Here is a 27,550-nt window from a genome sequence, read left to right on the forward strand (position 1 = left end):
CCATCACCTTCGTTTTAGTTCTGTTTATGTTCAGATCACAACCGCTTTTCAAGACACCATCCATTCTGTCAAACGGATGTTTAAAATCCTTTTTTGCCTCCGAGAGAGTTACAGTGTTATCGGAAAACAGAAAAATGTTATGTCTTCTCCTTGAACTTCAGTACTCTTTCCAAATTTCTCCCTGGTTTCCTTTACTGCTTTCTCAGTGCACAGACTAAATAAGAACGGAGATAGGCTACAACCCTGTATCAGTCCATTACCGACTATTGCTTTCCTTTTTTGTCCCTCGACTCTTGTAACTGCTGTCTGGTTTCTGCACAAGCTATAAGTAACATTTCTCTCTCTGTTCTTTGTGCCTGGGATACCATCAGAATTTCAGAGTTTATTCCAGACAAAATTTTCAAAAGCTTTCTCTAAGTCCAAAAACTGTATAAACGTAGGTTTGCTTCTTTTCAGTCTAAGATAAATAGAAGAGTCAGTATTGGCTCAAGTCTTCCTACGTTTCTCCAGAACCGAAACAACTTTTCCCTAGGACAGCTGCTGTCACTTTTCCATGTTATACATAATTGGTGTCAGTATCTTGCGCCCACGACTTGTTACGCTGACGGTTCACTAATATTCACATTTGTCAGCGAATTCTTGAAGTCTCAGGTTATTTCATCTGTCTCCCATATCTTGCGCAACGGGTGGAATTGCTTTGTCACAACTGGCTCTCCCTAGGGTCGCAGTAATAATGAGGGAATGTCGTCTACTCCAAGGGCTTTGTTTCGACCTAGGCTTTTCTACGATATTCGCTTCATTTCACTTGTATAGGTCTATATAACTTTGTTTTAGGCTGCATCTATCTTTCTATTTGTTGTGTATGATTTCACAACGTTACATTTGTCCTTGGCCGTTACTGCATGAGCATTTTGAACTCTCTGTAAATCTCATTTGTTATTCCTTTTCACCTGCTTCATCTACTGTATTTTTATGTTTTCTTCTTCGGTCACTATAATCTTTCTTTCATCCTAATCACAGATTTTATGCCGCCAGTGTGAATACATTCGCACATTTCAAATAATTCATTATATCTGTATGTCTTGTCTGCTGAGACAATGCTCCCATCCACATTTTTGTCGACTTTCCATTGTATGTGTAATCCTTCATTGTCTCCCAGCATTCATGCACACGTTCGTGTCATTCAAAATCGGTCATCTGAATCTGTGTTGACTCTCCATACAACATCTGCATCAGTTCAAATATTGCTGAAATATAGACTTCGCAATAAAATTTAGTACCACCCTATAATCCTCCTGCTCTTCATGCAACGACCGATTCTCTCACTGTCTCTCTCTCTCTCTCTCTCTCTCTCTCTCTCTCTCTCTCTCTAGATCATTCTTCTTCTGAAGTTGTTAACATGAACTAACGCTTCAAACTACTTTTAATGTCTAGAATTGAGAAGGATACGCCAGATAAACGGTCGTGGGTTTTTCAAAAGAGTCTAAAATGCAGAAGGTCACTGATAGTTGTAAAATTTAAGAAGAGAAGAACACCAACAACATTTGGATCGATTTATAACATGGAGAATGATGCTCACGGTAGAAAGCAACTGTATATAAGATTTTTAAAATTTAAAATAACAGGGAAATACAAGATACAAATAAATAGTACTAACGAAGAACAGTGGGTAAATTATTACAAAGGGTTATGGTATGACGATACAGCACAAGAAACTGAAACTGAACCAGTAGATTGTAAGAGATTACATGAAATTTACTCTGACGAAACAACCATCTTCCTTAACATTACTTCAGAATAGAAAAGCGGAAGAAATCGATGGCATTAATGCTGAATTGCTAAAATATGACGACTCATTGTACAAATACAACTGCTACATGTCTTAAAAGAATGTTGGAAGAGAAAGAGTACCCCAAAGACTGGACGACGGAAAGAGGGGTATCAGTTTTAAAAAAGGAGATGAAAGTCTGTGCAGTAACTACAGAGGAATGAATATAATGAACTCAGCATACAATATATATGTTAAGATTTTAAACACAAGCCTTAAAAACATAACAGATGTAATACTGTATGAGGAACAAATGGTTTCAGGAAAGAACGTTGTACAGTAGACGCACTCTTTATTTTACAGCAGATAATAAAAAAAACGCAGAGAATGTATTAAGGAAATACACATTGCTTTCATTGACTTTTTAAAATCCTTTTGACAAAAGCTGCGGAAAATAATAACGACCCAGGGATACATGAAACACCTAATAAATGCAAGCGAGGGTAGATTAAAGTCACCACTAACTATAATTGTATGAGTCGGGTACGTGTTTAAAATTAAACTCAAGTTTTGTTAGAACCTTTCAGCAATTTTATCATCTGAGTCGGGTAAAGCAGCAGACAAAGATAGAATTTCTGAAAGCCTCGGAAATCGCGTGAAACAGGAGGAATTATCGAAAGTAGTGACAGGTCAGTACGACATATTCTAAAACAGATAGGAATAGGCAGATTGTCAATGGAAGGAGAAATATTATTTAGTAGGTATATAGACATAAAAATACTAGTACATTATAGGTAAAATCGGATATATCGATGGACTGATGACTGCTAGATGATAATAATAAAGAAAATGAGTCGTTTTATGCACGGAAGTTATTATCTTCCGTTGAAATATCAAACAAATCGTATTGCTTACACCCGAGGGTATGGGCAATATTCCAAGCAGGTTTAAACGTATTCATGTAAATGGAAAATTATATAACTATTTAACTATCAACTAAAAGCATTTTGTTTCTTCGTTTCCCACTGTAATAAGGCGTACAGACACGTTACGATTTGTACCATCATATTTTTAAAACTGAAATGTTTGGCGGCCAATACTTCCCAACGCTTGCTGAAGACTTAAATTCCCTTGTGCTCATCACTATTGGCAATTGTTTTCTTACCCCCATTTTTCTCAGAATTTAGAACATCTTGCAGTTTTACTCGTACATTTTCTAACGCTTTTTCCTGGTCGATAAATTCTATGAACTTATCTTGATTTTTCTTTAGTCTGGCTTCCATTATTAACCACAACGTCAGAATTGCCATTCGGGTGCCCTTACGTTTCCTAAGGCCAAACGTCATCTAACACATTCTTAATTTTCTCTTCCATTCTTCTGTGTATCATTCTTGTCAGCAGATTGGATGCACGAGCTGTTAAGCTGGTTGTGCGCTAATTCTCGCACTTGTCAGCTCTTGCAGTTTCGCAATTGTATGGGTGATATTTTTTCGAAAGTCAAATGGTATGTCGCCGGACTCATACATTCTACACACCAACGTCAACACTCAGTCGTTTTGTCGCCACTTCCCCCAATGGTTTTAGAAATTCTGATGGAATGTTAACTATCCCTTGAGCCTCATTTGATCATAAGTCGTCCAAAGCTCTCTTAAATTCTGGTTCTAATACTGGATCCTCTATTTCTTCTATACTGGATCCCCTATTTCTTCTATACCCACTCCTGTTTCTTCTTCTGTCACATCGGACAAATCTTCCGCCTCATACAGGCCTTCAATGTACTCTTTCCACCAATTCGCTCTCTCCTCTGCATTAAGCAGTGGAATTCCCGTTGCACTCTTAATGTTACCACTCTTGCTTTTAACTTCACAGAAGGTTGTTTTGACTTTCCTAAATGCTGATTCAGTCCTTCCAACAATCGTTTCTTTTTCGATTTCTTCATTTCGTCTTAGCTTCCCTGCACTTTCTATTTATTTATTTCCTCAGCGACTTGTATTTATGTATTCCTGAATTTCCCCTGGCATTTTTGTACTTCCTTCTTTCATCGATCAACTGAAGTAGTTCTTCGCAGTAACCTTCTTTGTTCCTATGTTTGCCGTGCGGGATTATCCGAACGGTCTAGCCGCTGCAGTCATGGACTGTTGGGCTGGTCCCGGCGGAGGTTCGAGTCCTCCCTCAGGCATGGGTGTGTGTGTTTGTCCTTAGGATAATTTAGGTTAAGTAGTGTGTAAGCTTAGGGACTGATGACCTTAGCAGTTGAGTCCCATACGATTTCCCACACATCTGAACATATTTTTGTTCCTGTGTTTTTCTTTTCAACTTCCATGATTGTCCTTTTTAGAGATGTCTATTCCGCTTCAACAGTACTACCTACTGAGCTATTTCTTATTGCTGTATCTATAACCTTAGAGAACTTCAACCGTATCTCTCCATCCCTTAGTAGTTCTGCACCGCACTTCTTTGCGTTTTGATTTTTCCTGTCTAATGTCTTGAACTTCAGCCTACTCTTCGTCACTATTAGATTGTGATCTGTGTCTGTATCTGCTCCTGGGTACGCCTTACAATCCAGTACCTGATTTGGGAATCTCTGTCTGACCATGGCGTAATCTTACTGAAATCTTCCCGTATCACCCACTCTTTTCCGAGTATATCTCCTCGTCTTGTGATTCTTGAACTGAGTATTCGCCATTACTAGCTAAAATTTATTACAGAGCTTAATTAGTCTTTCTCTTTTCCAAGACCATATTATTCCGTAACCTTTTCTTTTACTCCTTCCCTTATAACTACGGTCCAGTCCCCCATGACTTTTAGTTTTTTTATCCACCTTTATGTGCTGTATTAGACTTTCAATATCTCATATACTTTCTCTATCTCTTCATCTTCAGCTTGCGATGGTGGCATGTATACCTGAATTATCGTTGTCGGTGTTGCTCTGCTGTCGATTTGATGAGAACAACGCTATCACTAAACTGTGCAGTGTAACACACTCTTCGCCCTACCTTTCTATTCATAACGAATCCTCGTTGTACCATTTCCTGCTGCTGTTGATATAACCCTATACTCCTCTGACCGGAAATCTTTGTCTTCTTTCCATTTCACTTCACTGACTCCTAGTATATTTAGATCGAGCATATGCATTTCCCTTTCCAGATTTTCTGGCTTACCTACCACACTCAAGCTTCTGACATTCCACGCTCCGACTCGTAGAACGTTATCATTTCGTTGATTATTCAATCTTTTTCTCATGTTCGCCTTGTAAAGATACAGCCTTCCCCAAGACTCTAATGAATAGACTGATACCGCCTTTTTTGTATGCATCCGAGTGGCTATCGGACGAGTCAGTGCTTCCTAGGGACTTGTATGTATGTCTTTATATATGTCATTCTGTCCAATTTGCTAAAACACTTGATATTCATCGTGAAAGCATATAGAATCTTTTGAAAGGACGTATATTATCGTGATTGTCAGGTGATTGTTGTCATTAACAAAATTATGTACGGGTGCTAAGTTAGATATTTAATCAAGAAATTGAAGTGTTAAATATGTGGCGGCAATTATTAAGAGGCTGTGGAAATCTTGGCTTAAGTGTCTGGTGCCTCTAATTACCTTAATTGTAGTTGATTGGTGGGTTGACACAGAGAACATTACTATCTTGAGAAACGATTTCAAAGTTATTACCAAGCGACGTATTTTCATTTGTTGTCTATTACTATGTCCCCCTCTGTAATTAATATCCTTTGTAATTACATTTCTAATTATCTCTCCAATTGTTTACATCACGCAACTTTCCTATTTTCAGAACTCGAGGCCTTATTTGTAATTTTTACATATGTAGTCAGATAAAGCACGAGATTTGTACCGTCATTGAATGTTAGTAACCAAATCCAAACTGTATATAATTACGTAACTAAAATAACACAAGAGACATTATTGTAATTAAATTTCAGATCGATTATCGTATTTAAAACTAGTGATGAAACTATAAAAATTATGTCAGTTAATATTGTATTTTATACCTTATTCGGCTGCAACGTCAGTTTCTTTACGTTTTGTAAATTTTAAATGTAACGTCAAAATTGTACAAAATTAATAATGGGTTATTTTGAAATTTATTGTTAAAATTCTATATAAAGCAAAGCAGCGATGCTGCGAGAGGGTCAGTTGTTGAGTTGTTGTTTTGTCAGTCAGTCAAAGAGGCCTGTGAAGTATGTCAGTCAGTGTTTTTGTTAACGTTACGAGTATGCAGTTCAGCTGTCAATAAATTTTGTGAAGTTGGAAACTGTTACATTCTTTCATCAAATTAACTCCAGGCAGTAGAAAGTTAAGTTAAATGTAACGATCCGAGCGGAACGTTATAACCTGCCCCCTGGCAGTCCCCTCCCGGAGATCTGAATGGTAGACTATTCCGGAATCTTTTGCCAATGGACATATCATTATGGCACTTTGTCAATTAGAGGCCACATGTAACGATCAGTAAAGTACTTTGTGTATGTACCTTTGGATATAAATTGTAGTCCTGGACTGACCGGAACGAGCTTCGAAGCATTTCTCATCTGACCCTGTCTGTCCATAAAGATGCATTATAATAAAATGCTACCTCCATCGCCTCGGGTAAATCTGACAGCCTTATTATACGACGGTCGTAAACCTCCCCGAGACGCTTCCCAAGTTCTGTGCTTGAGCCACCAGGAGCCGTCTACAGTGGTAGCGCGGGTTTTTCCAAGAGCACCGAACCTGCCGCCTCACGGCATTGACGAGCTGCTGAAGATCTGCCGCAAAGTTGCCAACAGTTTATGTCAACCGCCCTGGCAACTGGGTCGCTTATTCTACTAGGATGCTTCACAGAATCGTCAATAACGAGAGAACGGTGGAATTTTTATATTTTTTTCGAATTGGGGAATTTAGCATTCATAGCACCCGTCACGTTGCCACTGACTAACATTACCCTGTCGCTTTACTAGACGATAGAAATGAAACTGTATTACCTTTATCAGAGGTATAATCATTCTTAATTGTGACCGTGGTTGTCAAGCGTAAAGAAAGTAGACGGCGAGCTATACTGCTGCGAGTCACTCTCTACATTTCTATGTTTAATTTAACACTGATTATTCTTTTACAGCATGTTGTGCACATCCTCAGGTGTTTTTGCTTAAGGAATACATGTCATTTAACAAGTTTTGCTTCTTTTCTCTAAAAACTAACGAAGAAATTTTTTGCAGTATGCTATTTATATACCGCCTGCGAGTAGTAAAACAGGGAAAAGGGAGCCTCGGAAGACGATGAAGTGCAAACCACTGTTAACAACTGTTTTTGTTCTCGTTGTTGTTACTGTCGTTGTTGTAGAGTTGTAAGGGGAGTTGACCTACACTTGACTAAGAGAAAGGGTCGGTTAATAGGACTCATTCAGAAGCATCAAGGAATCAGTAGTTCGGCATTTTATGGACGTTTGGGGGGGGGGGGGGGGGTTACTGTAGAGGGATACACAGGTTTGACTACCGTAAGCAGGTTCAAATAGATGTAGGTTGTCGTAGTTATGCAGAGCTGAAGAGATCTGCACACGTTATACTAGCGCGCAGATCTGCATGAAACCATTCTTCTGACTGTCAACCACAACAAGAACATAGCTCATAAGTAATGTACGACTTTTCCTACTCTTCTTCATTTTTAATAGAACCACCGGCCATGTTAAATGCTGAGTGGTGGTTGTGCTTACTGAATTCGTAAGCTCAGTAACTGAACTAGAGGACAGGTTAAGAGTTTGTATCTCTGCGAAGAAAATTTCGTTTCCTATTGATTTCAGGCAGTAAGGGACCATACAGACTGCTTTTCCCACTGTTGGCGTAAGTATTGAAAAAGGTTGTACCATCCTTGGGCAGCTTCCCATGTGACCTTTTAAAGTCGTAGGTGTGTACAAACAGGAATGGTTACTACCTATGCTCATCTAATGATACTCAGACTAGCTATTCAGCACGCCAGATCGCCTAAAGCTCAGTATGTGGACAGATACGGATCCCTGCAGAGGATTTCCCACACACGGAAAGGCCGATCCACAACACGGCATGTGAATTTTGGGGGACACAAACCAGCCCTTCTGCGTATCCCGACGGAAGTAAGTTTCGGCACTTCAAGAGGACATTTAGCCGACTGGGTCGTTTCTGTATGGCGGTCTTTAGCGAAGTACGGCACGCGGAACAATTTTCGCTACGCAATACTGCATTTACAATATGCGAAACTGCCTCACGCTATAGTTTCGCGAGGCAATTCTCGCATAAAGCAAACATCGTCCCCCTTTGGATACACGATGCACGTGACTGTTCCGGAGTAGACCAGGCCACTATCTGTTTTTGAGCACGAAACGAAGTGTCTCGCTTTTCTTGTTTCAAGTAGTGCAAACGTCATTCCTTCTTGCGCGTAAGGCGATGAACCACGAAAAGCATCCATGTCATTGAATTTCACAAAAGATATTCGCTGTTGTAGTATGCCGAAGAAGAAGCCCATCACAATCGTGGAAAAAAGAGGATCCATACAAAATATAAACGTGAATCTTCAGCAATTAATATCAACTTACAAATCAAGAAGTATAGTGGTATAATGTGGAAGTGGACTCTCGACGAAATATAAAAGCAGTATCGCTGGATGGGGTATGCTAACTATGTATTGTACAACTACGCATTTACTTGTTTTATAACCTTTTGCAGACTGCTTATCTATTAGTTTTTTAGTACAGTTGTACTTATGAATTGAAAGGGTAAAACAGTATGTAAAGGGGGATGAAAATCTAATAATCGTGGGGCTGGAATGCAGTTGTGGGGGAAGGAGTATAGGAAATGGTTTCAGGAGAATGTGGGCTTGGGACAAGGAATGAGAGAGGAGAAAGACCAATTGACTTCTGTAACAAGTTTCAGTTAGTCATAGCGAATACTAAAAATCAAATGGCTCTGAGCACTATGGGACTTAACATCTTAGGTCATCAGTCCCCTAGAACTTAGAACTACTTAAACCTAACTAACCTAAGGACATCACACACATCCATGCCCGAGGCAGGATTCGAACCTGCGACCGTTGCAGCTCCGCGGTTCCGGACTGCAGCGCTAGAACCGCACGGCCACCGCGGCCGGCATAGCGAATACTCTGTTCAAGCATCACAAGAGGAGGAGGTATACTTGGAAAAGGCCGGGTGATACGGGAAGATTTCAGTTAGATTACATCATGGTCAGACAGAGATTCCTAAATCAGATACTGGATTGTAAGGGGTACCTAGGAGCAGATAGACTCGTATCACAATATAGTAGTGATGAAGAGTAGGCTGAAGATTAAGATATTAGTCAGGAAGAATCAATACGCAAAGAAGTGGGATACGGAAGTACTAAGGAAGGATGAGATACGGTTGAAGTTCTCTGAGGCTATAGATACAGCAATAAGGAATATATCAGTAGGTAGTACAGTTGAAGAGGAATGGACATCTCTAAAAAGGGCCATCACAGAGGTTAGGAAGGAAAACACAGGTGCAAAGAAGGTAACTGCGAAGAAACCATGGCTAACAGAAGATATATTTCAATTGATCGATGAAAGAAGGAAGTACAAAAATGCTCCGGGAAACTCACGAACACAGAAATACAAGTCATTGAGGAGTGAAATAAATAGGAAGTGCAGGGAAGCTAGACGGAATAGCTGCAGGAAAAAATGTGAAGACATCGAACAAGAAATTATGGTCGGAAGGACAGACTCAGCATACAGGAAAGTCAAAATAACCTTCGGTGACATTAAAAGCAAGGGTGATAAGATTAAGAGTTCAGTGGTAATTCCACTGTTAAATGCAGAGGAGAGAGCGGATAGGTGGAAAGAATACATTGAAATCCTCAATGTGGGGGAAGATTTCTCTGATGTGATTGAAGTGTAAACAACAGTCGATTTACAAGACATAAGGGATCTAGTTTTAGAATCAGAATTTAAAAGATCTTTGGAGGACTTAAGATCAAATAAGACAGAAGGGATAGATAACATTCCATCAGAATTTCTAAAATCATTGAGGGAAGTGACAACAAAATGACTATTCACGTTGGTGTGTAAAATGTATGAGTCTGGCTACCTACCATCTGACTTTCGCAAAAGCATCAACCACACAATTCCGAACACGGCAAGAACTGACAAGTGCGAGAGTTACCACACAATCAGTTTAACAGGCCATGCATCCACGTTACTTACAAGAATAATATACAGAAGAATGGAAAAGAAAATTGAGGATGCCCTAGATGACTATCAGTTTGGCTTTAGGAAAGGTAAAGGCACCGGAGATGCAATTCTGACGTTGCGCTTCATAACAGAAGAAAAACTAAAGAAAAATCAGGACGCGTTCATCGCGATTTGTTGACCTGGAAAAAGCGTTCGACATTGTAAAATGGTGCAAGATGTTCGAAATTCTGAAAAAAGTAGGGATAAGCTAGAGGGAGAGACGGGTCATATACAATATGTACAACTGCCGAGAGGGAATAATGTGAGTAGACGACCAAGAACGAAGTGCTCGTATTAAAAAGGGTGTAAGGCAAGGATGTAGCCTTTCGCCCCTACTGTTCAATCTGTACATCGAGGAAGCAATGATGGAAATAAAAGAAAGGTTCAGGAGTGGAATTAAAATACAAGGTGAAAGGATATCAATGATACGATTCGCTGATGACATTGCTATCTTGGGTGAAAGTGAAGAATAATTACATTATCTGCTGAACGAAATGAACAGTCTAGTGAGTACAGAGTATGGATTGAGAGTAAATCGAACAAAGGCGAAGGAAATGAGAAGTAGTAGAAATGAGAACAGCGAGAAACTTAATATCAGGATTGATGATCACGAAGTAGATGAAGTTAAGGAATTCTGCTACCTAGGCAATAAAATAACCAATGACGGACGGTGCAAGGATGACGTCAAAAGTAGACTATCAATGGTAAAAATGGCATTCCTGGCCAAGCTAAGTCTACGGATATAAAACATCGGCCTTAATTTGAGGAACAAATTTCTGAGAATGTACGTCTAGAGAACAGCACTGTATGGTAGTGAAACATAATTCGTGGGACAACCGGAACAGAAGGGAATCGAAGCATTTGAGATGTGGTGCTACAGACGAATGTTGAAAATTAGGTGGACTGATAAGGTAAAGAAAGAGGAGGTTCTGCGCAGAAACGGAGAGGAAAGGAATATGTGGAAAACGCTCATAAGGAGAAGGGACAGGATGATAGGACATCTGTTAAGACATGAGGGAATGACTTCCATGGTACTAGAGGGAGCTGTAGAGGGCAAAAACTGTTGAGGAAGACAGAGATTGGAATACACCCAGCGAATAATTGAGGACGTAGTTTGCAAGTGCTTCTCTAAGACGAAAAAAAAAATGGTTCAAATGGCTCTGGGCGCTGTGGGACTTAACATCTGAGGTCCCCTAGAACTTAGAACTACTTAAACCTAACCAACCTAAGAACATCACACACATCCATGCGCGATGCAGGATTCGAATCTGCGATCGTAGCAGTCGCCCGGTTCAGGACTGAAGCGCCTAGAACCGCTCGGCCACAGCGGCTGGCTGAGACGAAGAGGTTAGCACAGGAGAGGAGTTCGTGGCGGTTAGCATTAAACCAGTCAGAAGACTGATGAAAAAAAAGCAGACCTTGTTTATAGGTAATGTGAATGTATGGTTCACAAACAGGTACTTTAACATTTGAAAGGACAGATACAATCCACATCCAAGCAGTACTTCCGTAACAAGATCTAATTTAAGACAAAGTAATTTGCTAAATGTTCAAAATCGTCTGTAGTCGTTTGGATGGAGTTCATCATTTAATTTTTTATTTATTTACTGATTGTTATATTTAACATGCAAGTTGGTATCTTCGATGCTTACACTTCTGGGTCCCATGTTGGCATCGTCGAAGATATTATTTCTTACTCTACAACCGGCAACTTCGTTTCGTTTTGTCTATCAAATACAGCAAAGTCGTGATGAGAGTGAACGCAGCCAAAGGTACGACAGAGTGCGCCGACATGCTTTACTCGCCAAACTGACGATTACCATTTTGGTACCTGTCTCGCACTACGCACTATGCTTTGTGTAAACGAAAGGATGAGATAGCGTTTTGCAAACTGCCTCGTGCAATTGTTTCGCGAAGCAAGTTTCAGGTAGTGTAAATGCACCTTAAGGAAGTGCTGCTTAACAGCCTCCATCTGACCCACTCACAGTGTTATAAGAGTCACAACACCAAACTTAAATACTCTCTGTCAATTTAACTGCATTTTGAATGATTGCGAGGACCGATCACTGCACTGTAAAGTATACATCACCTGCAACTGTTCCCTCGCAATTCGTGCAGATAAGCTCCACAAACACCAATCAGGATAACAATTAAGAGGCAAGAGGTCAAAAGTCGCACTTCAGGTTTGCACAGAAACCATTCTATTTATTGGCTTCAATTAGGCCATGTCAATTCAGATTCTCATTTAACATCGTGTCCCAGTTAGCTAATGGCTCTGCCACCTAACACGGGCAGCAGTACACTAAGAAAATAATAAGAAACTAAAAAATGAATCAGAATTCCACACTCGCGCAAAGAAGGGGTGAAGAAATCTTTAACATCCCACCAACAGCGTGGTCGTTGGAGCAGGAGATTGGGGTACTAAAGGATGGGGAAGGAAATCGCCCGTGTCCGTTCCGAAGGGAACCATCGCAGTATTTCCCTGGAATGATTTATGCAGCTCATTGAACACCTGGCTGGATGGGGATTTTAACCATCGTCCACCTGAAAGGGAATCAAGAGTGTTCACCACTTCATGCACGGCGACTCTTCTCTAATCTTTTTAACACTGTTTCCTATCGGTCATCTCGTCATACTGAATCCTCTTTTTTGTTATCTATTGTTCGGCAACTTTATTTCTATCAGTTAACCTAACGAACACGGAGTAAGCTTTGTTCTGTACGTTATCGTATTTTAAATGTTCTCCATTTTCTGAGGAGAGATTGGGTCTGTGTCCTGAATTTACTTAAATAAGCCGCCTAAAAAACCACACTTACGCTAGTCAGGCAGGTTGACGTGTAGAACTCTCTGTTGTAATATAGCTCCCCTATTGCAATGCTACTGGATTTCGACAATGCCGCTGTCGCTGTCCGGGAGGCTGTTCCAAGTACTGGAACCAGCGACCATTGTGAAATTCTGTGCCAGCTTATTACTGAAATCAGCGACGTTGGAGCAATGGTGACTTGCAGCAGACAGCGCCGTTATATTACTTCAGTATTTCTTTAGTTTACTCTCAACCCGTATTCTGTGCTCAGTAGACCAATTGTTCGATTCCAAATCCTGCAACTCTTTCTAACGTTCTCTAAGTACTAAACTTGAGAGACTATTCCACGAAACCAAGTAGTGCCGCAATACGTCACAGCCGCCATGACAGATTGTGGCAAGTAGATAAGTCGTTCTTCTGAACAGGAGAAATGAAATTACTGTTTACTGATACTACTTGACACTGCATATGTTTAGTGTTTAGTTCCGTGAAAGAATCGCACGAAAGTCGGAATCACAAACAGCCCCGAAGGCCCCTCGTCAATATGGCGTACCCGCAAAACATCCGTCACAGTTTTTTAATGTAAGGAAGCGAGGTCGCCTTTGAGCAGGCTCTCCAGTTTAGTATTGACTCACTGGGGGATAACTTGAGGCGTTAATTCCATGTTGCGGGTCATAATTTCAATAGAGTTACATTTACTACTAAGGCTGTGCATGTCAGATCAGATAAGCTCATCACCTATTCAGTAAAAGATTTACTTCTTGAACTGGGGCAGACCGTAGGAATCCCCGTGAAAAACTGACAGCGATATGTGTAACTTTGATAATAAATAATAAGAAACATTATCGTACTATCAAATAACTTCCGGGAATCCAGCCAGGTAACACTTTCAGCGACCGCCGATATTTCGGCGGGAGAACACTACGCCATTTTCAAGGCAAACTGAAAATTGCGGGGTGTTCTCCCGCCGAAATATCGGCGGTCGCTGAAAGTGTTACCTGGCTGAATTCCCGGAAGTTATTTGAAAGTTGTATACGCCAGGAGAAACTCAGGTCATTATCGTACTAGAAGCGTTACTCATAATCGTGTTTCATATTTTCACTTTTATTTCTTAATAAGACCCTTCTTAACTTAAACAAATGAAACAAATTAACGTGATGAGTATTGGAGAAAACAGCCAAAGCCTGACGGAAATACGCCTTGTGTGGCCAAGAGAAAATTGTTTAGTGTGGTCAGTAAGCATTCTAGCTGGGCGCTGTTGATGTTAACACGTATCTCGGTTTTGAACAAAGAAGTTATAGGGTGTAGAAAAATATCCGCTACCAGTCACAATATTGTATAGTTTTGGTAGTTAAAAGTGAAATAAAAGTTAGAAAGTTCCTCGAGCACATACCACATTAAATGACTCATAAGAGAAGACAGTGGCATTAGGTATAACAGGTGCGGTGCTGGATATTCGAATGAAACATTGCGATCGTAACATTCACTTCGTTCTCATGTGGCAATGATTTTAACATATCTGTAGGTATACGTGCTTCCTTATTTCACACAGTGGAAAAAATAAGTAAGGTCTATCCGTATTCATGAATCAGAAACTTTGATTATTATTGTAACGACAATGGTAGCGATCGCAATGACGACACTTACTTTCATTGAAAATAACTAAGAAACTTCGACCTACGGAGAATTCCAGTGTTGTCTATGAACATCTGCAGAAAACATGGGGTAAGTAGCCTCTCCTTCAACAATCAGCGAACCACCGAGTGGAACCTGTTAGGATTTACTCGCGCAGTTTATCCAACGTCGCTCTCTATGTGCAAATTCTAGCATGGAGCAACTTAACAAGTCAGCATATTCCGATGCAGCAATGTGGCAGTGTGTGACGGCGGATGGATTCCATTCTTTATATAAGTCCAGCATCATCAAATCTTATTACTGACAACCTTTCAAGATTAATTTTAATTCCAATTTCAAATCTAAGATTCCATACTAACTGCATGCATCTTCGCACATTGATATCGTCTTCGTCTTCTTCTGCACTTCAAGGATCAGGCAGTTGTGCCTGTCACGTCTTCCCTTTTCACTGACACCTCATTCTGGGTCTTCCTTCGTCCCTTCCTCTTGGCTGGTTCAGCATTGGCCAAACTTGGGATTCTCTCTGCAGTCGTTTTTGTAGGTGATGTTTAGATAATGTTTTATTTTCTTCAATCTTTTCATTAAAATTATAAATGTGTAGTTCATTCCTAATACCTTTATTTCTTTATGGCCTTCTCTAGTAATACCTTTCATCTCGCTAAGAAATCTCATTTCTGCTGCTTGTAGTTTATTTTCATTGCGTTTTTTAGGTATCCGTAACTCACTTCCGTACAGCAGTTCGGCTAAAGCCATGATTTCATTTCTGCTACTGGAATGTTTTGTTTATCATTCTGTATACTGATTGTTATCTGTTAATCTTATTTTCTATGTCTAGTCCATGCCATATTTTATTTCTCATCCTAAAAATTTAAAGTTCGATACTTGCTCAAGTAGTGTGTGATTTGTTATTATTTTTGAGCACGTGGGGTATTTTCCGTGATGAACCACGATTTATGGCGTACATTTCTATTAATATATATAACACAAAATAAGGTTGGTAACAGGCTATACAGCCTTGTTTAAGTCCTTTATTAGTTGTGATGTCGCCAGTTTTATTATTACCGACTTTTATTGCTATTTTTGTGTTCATTTATAAGCTTTTTTACCTTTAATAAGATGTCTAGGATAATCAACTTTAATCATTATATTAAATAGTGTAAGTAGGCTGTTTAGGTGTAAGTAGGCTGTTTAGGTGTAAGTAGGCTGTTTAGGTTTTTATGTTGGTAAGGTCACGTAGCGCTCTGTATGAAAATCACTGGCTGCGCTGTGTGCAGTCTGTGGCTGGTTAGCATTGTTGGAATATTCGCTACTGTAGTGTTGGGCAGTTGGATGTGAACAGCGCGTAGCGTTGCGTAGTTGGAGGTACGCCGCCAGCAGTGGTGGATGTGGGGAGAGAGATGGCGGAGTTTTGAGAGCGGATATCTGGACGTGTGTCCATCAGAGACAGTAAATTTGTAAGAGTGGATGTCATGAACTAATATACATATTATGATTTTTGAACACTATTAAGGTAAATACATTGTTTGTTCTCTATCAAAATCTTCCACCTGCTAATTATGCCTATCAGTAGTTAGCGCCTTCAGTAGTTAGAATCTTTTATTTAGCTGGCAGTATTGGCGCTCGCTGTATTGCAGTAGTTCGAGTAACCAAGATTTTTGTGAGGTAAGTAACTCATAAAAGGTATACGTTATTGTTAGTCAGGGCCATTCTTTTGTAGAGATTATTGAAAGTCAGATTGCGTTGCTCTAAAAATATTGTGTGTCAGTTTAGTGTTGAACAGAATAAGTAAAGAGCGAAATGTCTGAATACGTTCACTTCTGCTCAGCTGTTTGAAAATCAGATAATGTAAGAGATTTATCAGCACAGTAATTCATTAATTTTCTAAGGGGACGTTTCATTAGTTGTTTCCTGTTTACACTGTTAAAAGCTTTCTCGAAATAAGTAAAACCTATATGCGTCTCTAATCTGAATTTTCGTCATATTTCTAAAATCCTTTTTATGGTAAATATGTTATCACCGTGTGAATGGCCTATCCAGAATCCCCATTGTTCTTCTAACAGTAGAGTCTCTGTTACCGTAATTAAACGATTCTTGATTATTTTTGCAAATATTTTGTAGACTGAGTTTAGAAGGCTAATTCCTCAATAATTTTGACAATTGTTTCTTTGACCTTTTTAAAAATTAATAATACTTCTGATATTTTCTAAAAGTTTGGAATTTTACACCAGTGCCGACGTTCTTTAAATGAATGTAATAAACTAAAGTCACAAAAGGGAGCAGCACGTTTTAAAAGGTTCGTTTTAATACCATGTGATGCATATGCTTTCCTGTTTTTGATACTGTTTAAAACCGCTTGCAGTTTTTCTATTGTGGTTGTATCCCCTCCTTCTTCTATTCTCTATCATGTTTTTACCACAAGTTTTGATCGTCTTCTTTCCACTGATGTTTGCAAATTATATTTCGTCCTAAAGTATTTTCTCCATTCTGTTTACATGTTTCATTAGTTTATAGGAAAAATTTTTCCTCACGTGTATATCTTACTCTACTTGAATTATGAAATGACCTCATAGCTCTTAGTGTGCTATCCTAGTTATTTGAGTCTCTTCCTTCAACGTGCCGGCTCAGATGGCGCCTTATGTACTGAGAGACATTATTAAAATATTTTGCTTCTTTCCCGGTACCGGACTTTCGTAGTTTTTCTGTAGATCAGTTGAGTGCTGGTTCGTTGAAGATGGTCACAGTTGTTCTCTGTCGTAGTTCAGATGAGTTCAGGCTCTGCGCCTGACCTCGATGACGAGGAGACGTCGAGCTCTACCATTTCTTCCTGCACTACACGCTGCAGTTGTGAGATCCTGACCCAGCTCTGCGTAATCCATTACTAGCGAACGGACTTAAGACTTGAAGGTGAGACTGAAACCGAGGCTCAGCACGTTTTTCACAAATTCTCTTTATGTCGCAAGGCTTTGCTCGAATCACAAAAGGCTGACAAGATTGGGATGCAGAGTGCGAAGTTAGTGGAGGGAGGCATAGTAACGTAGAGAGAGACGTGGCGGTGGGGAAAGGGGTTTGTTGCGACCAGCAGTGAGAAATCAGAGGCCGGCTCGGCCTGGTTTGGCTGCTGGCAGGGCAGGTGATGAATGTGGGCGCTGGAGTCTGGCCAGAGCCGCGCCGCCGCTGTCGGCTCAAAGGGGGCGGTCAGGCGGCCAGGCACCGCCACGAGTGTCGGCGATCTCCGGTATGCCAAGTCAAGCAAGGGGTGGCTCCAGCTCGGCTCTATTATTATTATTGTCATTATTATTACTAGCGAATTCTCCCAATAAATGGAACATGTTAAGCAAATAGCTCAATCATTTCATTAATTACAGCCACTTGGGTTGCACAAAATTTTGTCAGTTGACCCCGGTTTCGATTGCACTAGGGCAATCTGCATCAGAATAGAAAGTTACATGGAATATCTAAAAATATAATGACATGGATTGAAATACACTCGTGCTCATAAATTAAGGATAATTACAAAAAAAAAAAAAAAATAAATGGCTCTTAGCACTATGGGACTTAACATCTCAGGTCATCAGTCCCCTAGAACTTAGAACTACTTAAACCTAACTAACCTAAGGATATCACACACATCCATGCCAGAGGCAGGATTCGAAACTGCGACGGTAGCGGTCGCGCAGTTCCAGAGTGAAGCGCCTAGAACCGCCTGGCCACCAACGGCCGGCGGATAATTGCAGAATGTGATGCCACACAACTTGTCACTACACAAAACTGGCACTAATAGCATAGACACATAGGAAACACACGCGACACAGATCTGTAAGTCCACGGTATTGGTGATAAGTTGAGAAAGCCGTCCCGAAACACATGTGCTACAAAACGCCATTGTTCCCTGCGCGTGTACCCCGACATCAATATGGGATGTGACATCTCGGGTTGTCGGGTGTTTTGCCGAATATCAGCGTCGTACTTGCACGGTATTTCAGTAACGTAGCTCGTTACCTTCATCAGGTGCGACCTGAGACTACTCCTCGAGTGGACCTGGTCCAGTATTTATGCTTATGGCCTTTCCCCTTCACCAGGCGCTCCCTCTGCGGTCCGTGCCCGCCCGCTGCGATCTTCTGGAGCATTGCCGTTCCCTTTTCCGTCTGCTGCAGTCCTGAGTGTTCTCTTTGCGGTCCACGACCGCCAGACACCCTCCTGGGTGTTCCATCTTCGGTCTGGTGCGTTTGGAATCCCGTCTGTGGTACCAGGCAGTCCCCCTGTGGTCCTCTACCGCTCACTGTGATCTGCTGGAGCGTTGCCGTTCCATTTTCGGTCCGCTGCCATTCTAGTTGTTCCCTCTGCGGTCCGCGTCCGTCAGACCCGACCTTGGGCATTCCATCTTCGATCTGGTGCGCCTGGAACTCTGTATGGGGATCGTTCTCCCTTTCCACACCTTCAGTTCTTCTTTTTCTGGAGTGATGCACCTGTCCCCGTTGCTTCTTCAACAATTCCAGAGCAGGGTACCAGGCTCTACTTAGCTGGTACCCCGTGTCACGGTTCATGAGGTTATTGGTCACTTTTATCTCTATTGACTCACTTATAACACTGTCCCAGAATCTGGGCGTTTATGCTAGAAACTTGGTTTCGTCATAATTCGTGGCATGACCAAGCTCTAGACAGTGGTCAGCAATGGGTGATTTTGTTGCCTGTCTTAATCGGGTGTGCGTCTGATGTTCCTTGCACCTGATATCTACTGTTCTTGTCGTCTGGCCAATGTAGGACATGCCACATTGGCAAGGTATATTATAAATCCCTAGTTTCCATAAGCCCAGGTCTTCCTTAACATTTCCCACCAGTCCCCCGATCTTGCTGGATGGACAGAAAACACACTTGATATTGTGTTTACGGAGGATCCTACTAATTCTGGCAGAAATAGAACCTGCATAGGGCAAATACGCCACCTTCTTTGCTTCGTCCTGCTCTGCTTCTGGAACTTGTGGTGTAGTGGCTGGTTGGAGTGCCATCTCAATTTCTTTCGGCATATATCCATTTTTGCAGAACACTGTTTTGAGATGCTCTATTTCTGTTGGTAGACTTTCTTGGTCTGACAGGGCACATGCTCTATGGATCAGTGTCTTAAGAACACCATTCTTCCGTGCAGGGTGGTGACAGCTGCTGGCCTGCAGATATAAATCAGTGTGTGTGGATTTTCGATACACACTGTGGCCAATTCATCCATCTGATTTCCTTTTTACTAGTACGTCCAGAAACGGCAGCTGGCCATTCTTCTCCTGTTCCATGGTGAACTTGATATTCGGGTGGCACGAGTTAAGATGTTCCAGAAACTCATTGAGATTGTCCTTGCCATGAGACCAGATAACGATGGTGTCATCCACATACCTCAAGAAGAATGTGGGTTTATATCTGGCTGTCTCTAATGCCCTCTCTTCAAATCTCTCCATGAACATGTAGGCAATCGCAGGAGACAGTTTGCTCGTAATATTGGTTCCCGTACAGGAAATACGTGGATGTCAGGGAACAGAAGTGCTCCAGAAGATCGCAGCGAGCGGGCGTGGACCACAGAGGGAGCGCCTGGTGAAGGGGGAAGGCCATAGGCATAATTACTGGACCTGGTCCACTCGAGGAGTAGTCTCAGGTCGCACCTGATGAAGGTAACGAGCTACATTACCGAAATACCGTGCAAGCACGACGCTGATATCCGGCAGAACACCCGACAACCCAAGATGTCATTAGATCGCCGGGAAAGCCTGAAGAATTACAATATTGGATGTGATCACCATGCACACGTACACAGGCCGCACAACAGGTTGGCATACTCTGGATCAGGTGGTCGAGCAGCTGCTGGGGTACAGCCTCCCATTCTCGCACCAGTGCCTTTCGGAGCTCCTGAAGTGTCCTAGGGGGTTTGAAGACGTCCAGCGATACGTCGACCGAGAGCATCCCAGACGTGCTCGATGGTGTTTAGGTCTGGAGAACAGGCAGGCCACTCCATTAGCCTGATATCTTCTGTTTAAAGGTACTCCTCCATGGTGGCAGCTCGGTGAGGCCATGCGTTTTCATCCATCAGGAGGAAGGAGGGACCCACTGCACCCCAGAAAAGGCGGACACACTGGTGCAAAATGTCGCGATAAACCTAACCTGTTACAGTTCCTCTGTAAAGGCATGCAGGGGTGTGCGTGCACCAATCATAATCCCACCCCTCACCATCAAACCATGACCTCCATACAGGCCCTTTCAAGGACATTAAGGGGTTGGTATCTGGTTCCTGGTTCACGTCAGATGAAAATTCGGCGAGAATCACCGTTCAGACTATACCTGGACTCGTCCGTGAACATAACCTTGGACCACTGTTCCAATGACCATGTGCTGTGTTCTTGACACCAGGCTTTACGAGCTGTCACCAGGTGTCAGTGGAATGCACCTTGCAGATCTCCGGGCGAATAAACCATGTCTGTACAGTCGTCTGTAGACTGTGTGCCTAGAGACAACTGCTCCAGTGGCTGCGGTAAGGTCCCGAGCAAGGCTACCTGAGGTACTCCGTGGCCGTCTTCGGGCACTGATGATGAGATATCGGTCTTCTTGTGGTGTTGTGCACTGTGTACGTCTCACACTGTAACACCTAGACACGTTTCCTGTCTGCTGGAATCGTTACCATAATCTAGAGATCACATTTTGTGGCACACGGAGGGCCCGTCTTACGACCTGCTGTGTTTGACCAGCTTCCACTCGCCCTAGAATTCTACCCCTCATAACGTCATCAGTATGTTTTTTTTTTTTAGCCATTTTCAACACACAGTCACCATTAGCGCGTCTGAAAACGGCTGCACACTTACTCGCTGCACCGTACTTTGACATGCAACATCACACCTCTGCGTATGTGGACTGCTGCCAGCGCCACCGTGCGACGACCGCAGGTCAAATGCAGCGCATGGTCATACCCCGAGGTGATTTAAACCTGCAAACCACGCATCAGAGCGTTGTTTCACCATATATCAGCATCATCCTTAATTTATGAGCATGAGTGTAATATACACTTAATAGGATTACTTCCATAAATTACCTACAAGCAGCGTGTACTTACATGTAATCACAGCATGGATTTATACGTCAGAGCAAAAGTACTCTCGTCAAACAGAAATGTCATAGGAATAAAAGCTAAAATGTAAAAGTATGACATAATTGTCAGCCAGATAAAATTCTCCGTGGATTATAAGGACAGCCGAAACATCGCTCAGAGCCAAGAGCGGCAGCCACGAGGTGGACACAAAAACAGATTCGCGCCATCTAACAGGAAGAAGTCGAAATACAGCTAACTTAAGAGCAAATGAGCCATTGCAAAGACAATTTTAAAAATTACTGGTAACAAATAGGAACCAGTGTATGAAAGTTACAACATAACGTATACAGTTCAGGTAACATACAGAGAAAACATAAGATTGGAAGTAAAAACTATGTTTAGGAGACCACACTGAGGAGAGTATCAACATTCGGACAATTTTAATTAGCGACTCTATAACTTTAAACAGTTTTTGTTGCGGAATTACAACTGTTCGTTAAGAATGAGACCGTCCTTCAGATATAAGTGTTTAAAAATTTCTAGGTCTTCTAATGTTAAGCGTAAAACCTTTTTTGCATAAATGCAGGATCTGGACGTCTTTTACATTTTTAGAACTATGCCCTGTGATTAATAAATGATAAGCGAAAGTTGAATTATGAACATTGGTGCCTTATTTCTGTAGAAGGTTTTGCTTGAATCTTATCGAAATAACTCGGCCTGTTTTCCCTATATAATCTTTAAAATTGTCTTTACAGCGCCTCATTTGCTCTTAAGTTATCTGCATTTCTATTACTTCCAGCTGGATGTCGCGAATCTGCTTTCGTGTCCACCTCGTGGCTGCTTCGACGTGTTAGCCGTTTAGTCTGACGGTAGCGGCTGTATTATGCCGCTCTTGGCCCTAAGCGACCTTTCGGCTGTCCTTATATTCCACGGAGAATTTTATCTGGTTGACAGTTATGTTGTAATTTTACATTTTAGCTTTTATTCCTATGAAATTTCTGTCTGGCCAGAGTACTTCTGCTCAGACGTTTTAAACCGTGGTGTGATCATATGTAAGTACATTCGCTTTGTACGTAATCTATGGAAGTAATTCTATTAAGTCCATTTTATTTCAGTCTATGTCATTATATTCTTTGGTATTCCATGTAACCTTTTATTCTGATGCAGAATGCGCTAGTCCAATCGAAATCAGAGTCAACTGACAAAATTTTGTGCAACCGAAGTGGCTGTATATACAATCTGTAATTAAATAGCGTACGGTTGCTGGATCACAGCCACTATAATATTTGGAATTTCAATCAGTTCTTCTTTACTTTCTTCTTTTCATTTTTTTCCGAGAAGGGTTATTTACTTTCGTCGGACCACTTTCATCTGCAGCGTTTTTGTATGGGTTGCTCTGATGTAATTACCCATTTGTCTACTTTTCGTCTAAAGATGTCTCTTTCTAAAATGTAAATTGGTCTCATATTTGAGTTGCTGAGCTTCTTTCGAATTTCGCTCAGCCAAGATGTTGAGTTTTTGAATGACATTACATAGCCTATTTTCCTTTTTGTCAATCGCTTTGAGGTGATCAAAGAATTTCATTCACCTTTTTTTTTTGCCATTTTCGATGTTTGAAAATTTTTCTGTTGTTTTGATTGACTGTAACCAGTAACCGTCTTGGGTATGCCTTGCTTCTAATATTTTCCTGCTGATATTTTTGCCTACTTATATATATATATATATATATATATATATATATATATATATATATATATATATATATGTGTGTGTATACCCGTGTGGAGTTGATAGTCTCCCATCGGGCGCCTCCCCAGGTGGCGGATAGGGGAATGCTCTTCATATATGGAGGGTACCGGGGAAATAAAATACCCGGGGTGGACCAAAACTATCAACCGAAATCCACTAACGTCTGCCTGGTATCCAGCGGTTAGGGGTCAGCGTCTGTTCGCCTAGATGGTGCGGCTGCAGCAACCTTCTTGATCTCAACAATGAAGTCGTATTCCTCGTGATCTTTCCTCGGAAGGACCACCACCAAGTTAGTTTTCAACTTGAAAACCAAACATGATGATAACACAAGGAATGAATCCACTATCCCGGGCACCAGTCGCAAGGCTGGCTTTACCTGGTCATCGGATTCCGGGGGACCAGGAGCATCATGTTACGCCTAAGGTTGAGAACCAGATGACGTCTAAATTATTACACACAAAACAAAGACACTTCATCGGTACACTTAATACTAATACTCTTTTCAAACTGGGCAAGATCAAACAACTTTCAGACGTGCTGCGAAAATTCCGGATCAAAATCCTTGCAATCCAGGAAACACGATTTACGGACGAAAACCATTTTGATACAGACAACTACAGGATCTACAAAGGAAAACCAGCAGTTAAAACTAACGAGAAAGGACTCAAACAGTTTGGCACAGCATTTGCAGTCCACAAATCTATCAGTGACTCTGTCATTGACTTCCAGTCTGCCTCAGAACGTATATCAACGCTCTCCGTCAAATCGGCCAACAAAGCATATACCTTGATCAACGCACACGCACCAACAAATTAACTATAACAAGAAGAACCACCAGAAAGTGGATGACTTCTGGAATGACCTTGAAGAGACGACAAACAAAATTGCCAAACACCATGTAATAATCTTGTTAGGCGGCTTTAACGCACAATTAGGTAAAGAGAAAAAATACAGGAAAATCACCGGAATCCATACAGCTCACAAGAGAACTAACAAGAATGGGGAAAGATTGATAAGCTTTTGCGAAAATTTCGGCCTCGTAATTATGTCAACACAATTCAAAAAACCCAACAAGAAACTGTATACTTGGAAGTCGCCCAACACAATGTTGGGTGAATTCCAGATAGACCATGTGGTCATCTCCAAGAGTAACATAGCAGAAATTCTGAATGTGAAAACGAGAAGAGAATTTTTTGACTCAGACCACCATCTTCTACAGATAAAGACCAGATTACAACCCAATAGAAAAAAGCCAAAACTAAACAAAGTGCTGAGACCAGACCCCGAATACATAAAACTCAACAAGGAAAACATCTTACAGGAAATTAGTCAGACAAACACCACAAACTGGACAGAACTTGTGGAAGTCCTCAAATCCACAATGAAATTGGGTCAACCCCCGAGAAGGAGAAAACACAGGTGGTGGAATATAATATGTGACCAAGCAATAGAAGAAAGGACCAATGCCTGGAAAAACTTCAATAGTCACAAAACATCAGAAAAATGGCAACAATTTCTAGTAATCCGAAAACAAACATCGAAAACTATTCGGAGGGAAAAAAGAAATTATGACAAACGACGACTAGATGAGATAGAACAAGACTTTAAGAAGAACAACACCAGGAATTTTTATAAGACGTTTAAAGAAAATATTGCGGGATACCAGCCACCCAATCTTTGCTTCAAGAAACCGGATGGTTCACTAGAAACTAACACGGAGAATAACTGCCAAATCCTCGCAGACTATTTCAACAAACTTCTCAACTGCGAAAGACCTACAGAGGACATTCACTACGAGACGTTTAAACCAAATCCTGACGCTAAACCGCCAACCATCAACGAAATAGTAGAAATTATCAAGACACTGAAAAACAATAGAGCCCCAGGAGAAGATGGAATTATTGCAGAACTATGGAAACTAAATGATGAAAGATTAACAGGAAAAATTCACAAAATCATATTAAACATTTGGGAAACACAACAGATCCCATCTGAATGGAAATGCGCACTCATCCATCCACTCCACAAAAAAGGGGACAAAACTGAACCCAATAATTACAGCGGTATCTCACTCGTACCGGTCACATATAAAATCCTAGCAAAAGTTCTCATGAATAGATTAGAAGAACAAGCTGACCCACAAATAGGAGAATACCACGCTGGTTTTCGCAAGGGACGATCATGCATAGAGCAGATCTGGAATCTGAAAATGATTCTCCAGATGAGAAACACCCGAAACACAGTGGTTACCTTTGTAGATATTAAAAAGGCCTACGACTCAACAGACAGAGTAGTGCTCTGCAAGACGCTGGAAGAATTCAGCATTGACAGAAAGAGAAGAGCAATCATTCAGGAAACATTAACTGACACAGTCTCCAAGGTTAAATTTATGGGGGATATCTCGGAACCATTTGTAATCCAAACTGCAGTGCGACAGGGTGACGGACTTTCACCATTACTCTTTAATATCATTCTTGAAAAAATCATCAGGACATGGGAAAAAGAAGTCAAAGGAATCCTAATTGGCATTAGAAAAGATAATAGATTCAATGTGAAGTGTTTAGCTTTTGCAGATGACCTTGCAATCCCCACAAATGATAGAAAAGAAGCCACTAACGCCATAGAGAAGTTATACGAAATTGCACAAAGAACTGGCCTGCAAATCTCATATGAGAAAACCCAGTACATAGAAAGAGTGCCACAAGACAAATTGCCTATTGTGACAACCCATGGGAAAATCGTACAAGTACCACATTTTAAGTACCTGGGAGAAATCATCCAGCCATCAGGGATCAACCTAAAGGCCAATGAGGAAAGAATAAAAAAACTACAGAAAGCATATAACCTCACGTGGAACTATTATAACAAAACGTCCATATCCATTAACGCAAAATTGAGGCACTACAACACTGTCGTACTTCCGGAGGCACTGTATGCATCTGAAACAACACAAATAGGTGGGCAAACTAAAATCAAAGAAATAGAGAAACAAGAAAGGAAAATTCTCAGGAAAATTTTTGGCCCGATACAAGAGCAAGGAATCTGGAAGAAGAGACCAACATCGGAATTATATAAATACACAGACAAGATTACGGATACAATAAGGAAAAGAAGAATGCAGTTCTACGGACATATCCACAGGATGAATGAAAACAGAATTTCAAAGCGAATTCTTAAAGTCATCAACTCAGGCAGGGGAAAAACAAACTGGATAAAAGAAGTTGAAGAGGACCTCAGACAAGCACACATAACAGTAAACGATGCAGAAAATAGAACTGAATTCAGGAACATCATCAAAAAACATAAATCTGACACCACAACACAGAAGAGACCAGGATGCAAATGGACAGTGGAGCGAAAGAAACAACACAGTGAACACATGAAGAAAATTTGGGCTCAGGAAAAACATAAACAATCATCATAAAGGAATTCAAGTTCAAACGCTCTCTTAAATGGGAATAATCGAAAATAATAATTATATATATATATATATATATATATATATATATATATATATATATATGCAAGTTGTGTTAAGAGTCAGCGTTCCGCTCGCGTGGGGGACTGTTGGTTTAATCTTTTTGATCTAGAGATTTTGTACTAACTCTAATGATTTCTTGATATTCTGGTGGCGACTGCGCTGTGAGATCTTTTAAAGATCTGTCTGCTCGATGAATTCTCCGAGGTATGTAAAAAGGAAACCCTGTTGATTTTAGCGTATTTGGTTTTCATGTTAGTGATTTCTGTCTTTTAACATAAGAACTCAGATTTCTCAAATGACATTTCTAACCCTTCTTTTTCTGAACATTTAAGCCTCTCTAGCTGTTTGACGGCATCTCTTCGTCCCGTGCAAGTATTGCCAGGTCGTCTGAATACCGAAGTATGACATGTAGAGGTTGTTTTATGGGAAATTCCAGGAGACTTGTCTTCCAAAACCTACTTTTCTTGTTCTTTCTCCCATTTTTCCATAACCTTTTCTAGCACGACGTTTAACAGAATCCATCCCCTCGTCTCACACCTTTTTGAATGTCATAGGATTCTGAGATATCCCCCATAATACTTCAGATTTCATGCCAGTTGATGTCTGTTTTATGTGTTCTAGTGTTTTAGGATCTAGTTCTCTGTCTTCTAAATTTGGAATAATGACCTATCTACAGAGTCGTACGCCTTTTTTGAAATCTACAAATTATTATTATTGTTATTGGTGCGGGCGTGAACAGTACGATCGACTATGAACTGAAGACACAACTGCAGTCTGTAAGAAGGGGTCAGCGTCACTTCACCCACTGCAGAAATATAAAAAAAG

This window comes from Schistocerca nitens, chromosome 9 (genome assembly GCF_023898315.1).
Source record: "Schistocerca nitens isolate TAMUIC-IGC-003100 chromosome 9, iqSchNite1.1, whole genome shotgun sequence".
NCBI lineage: Eukaryota > Metazoa > Arthropoda > Insecta > Orthoptera > Acrididae > Schistocerca > Schistocerca nitens.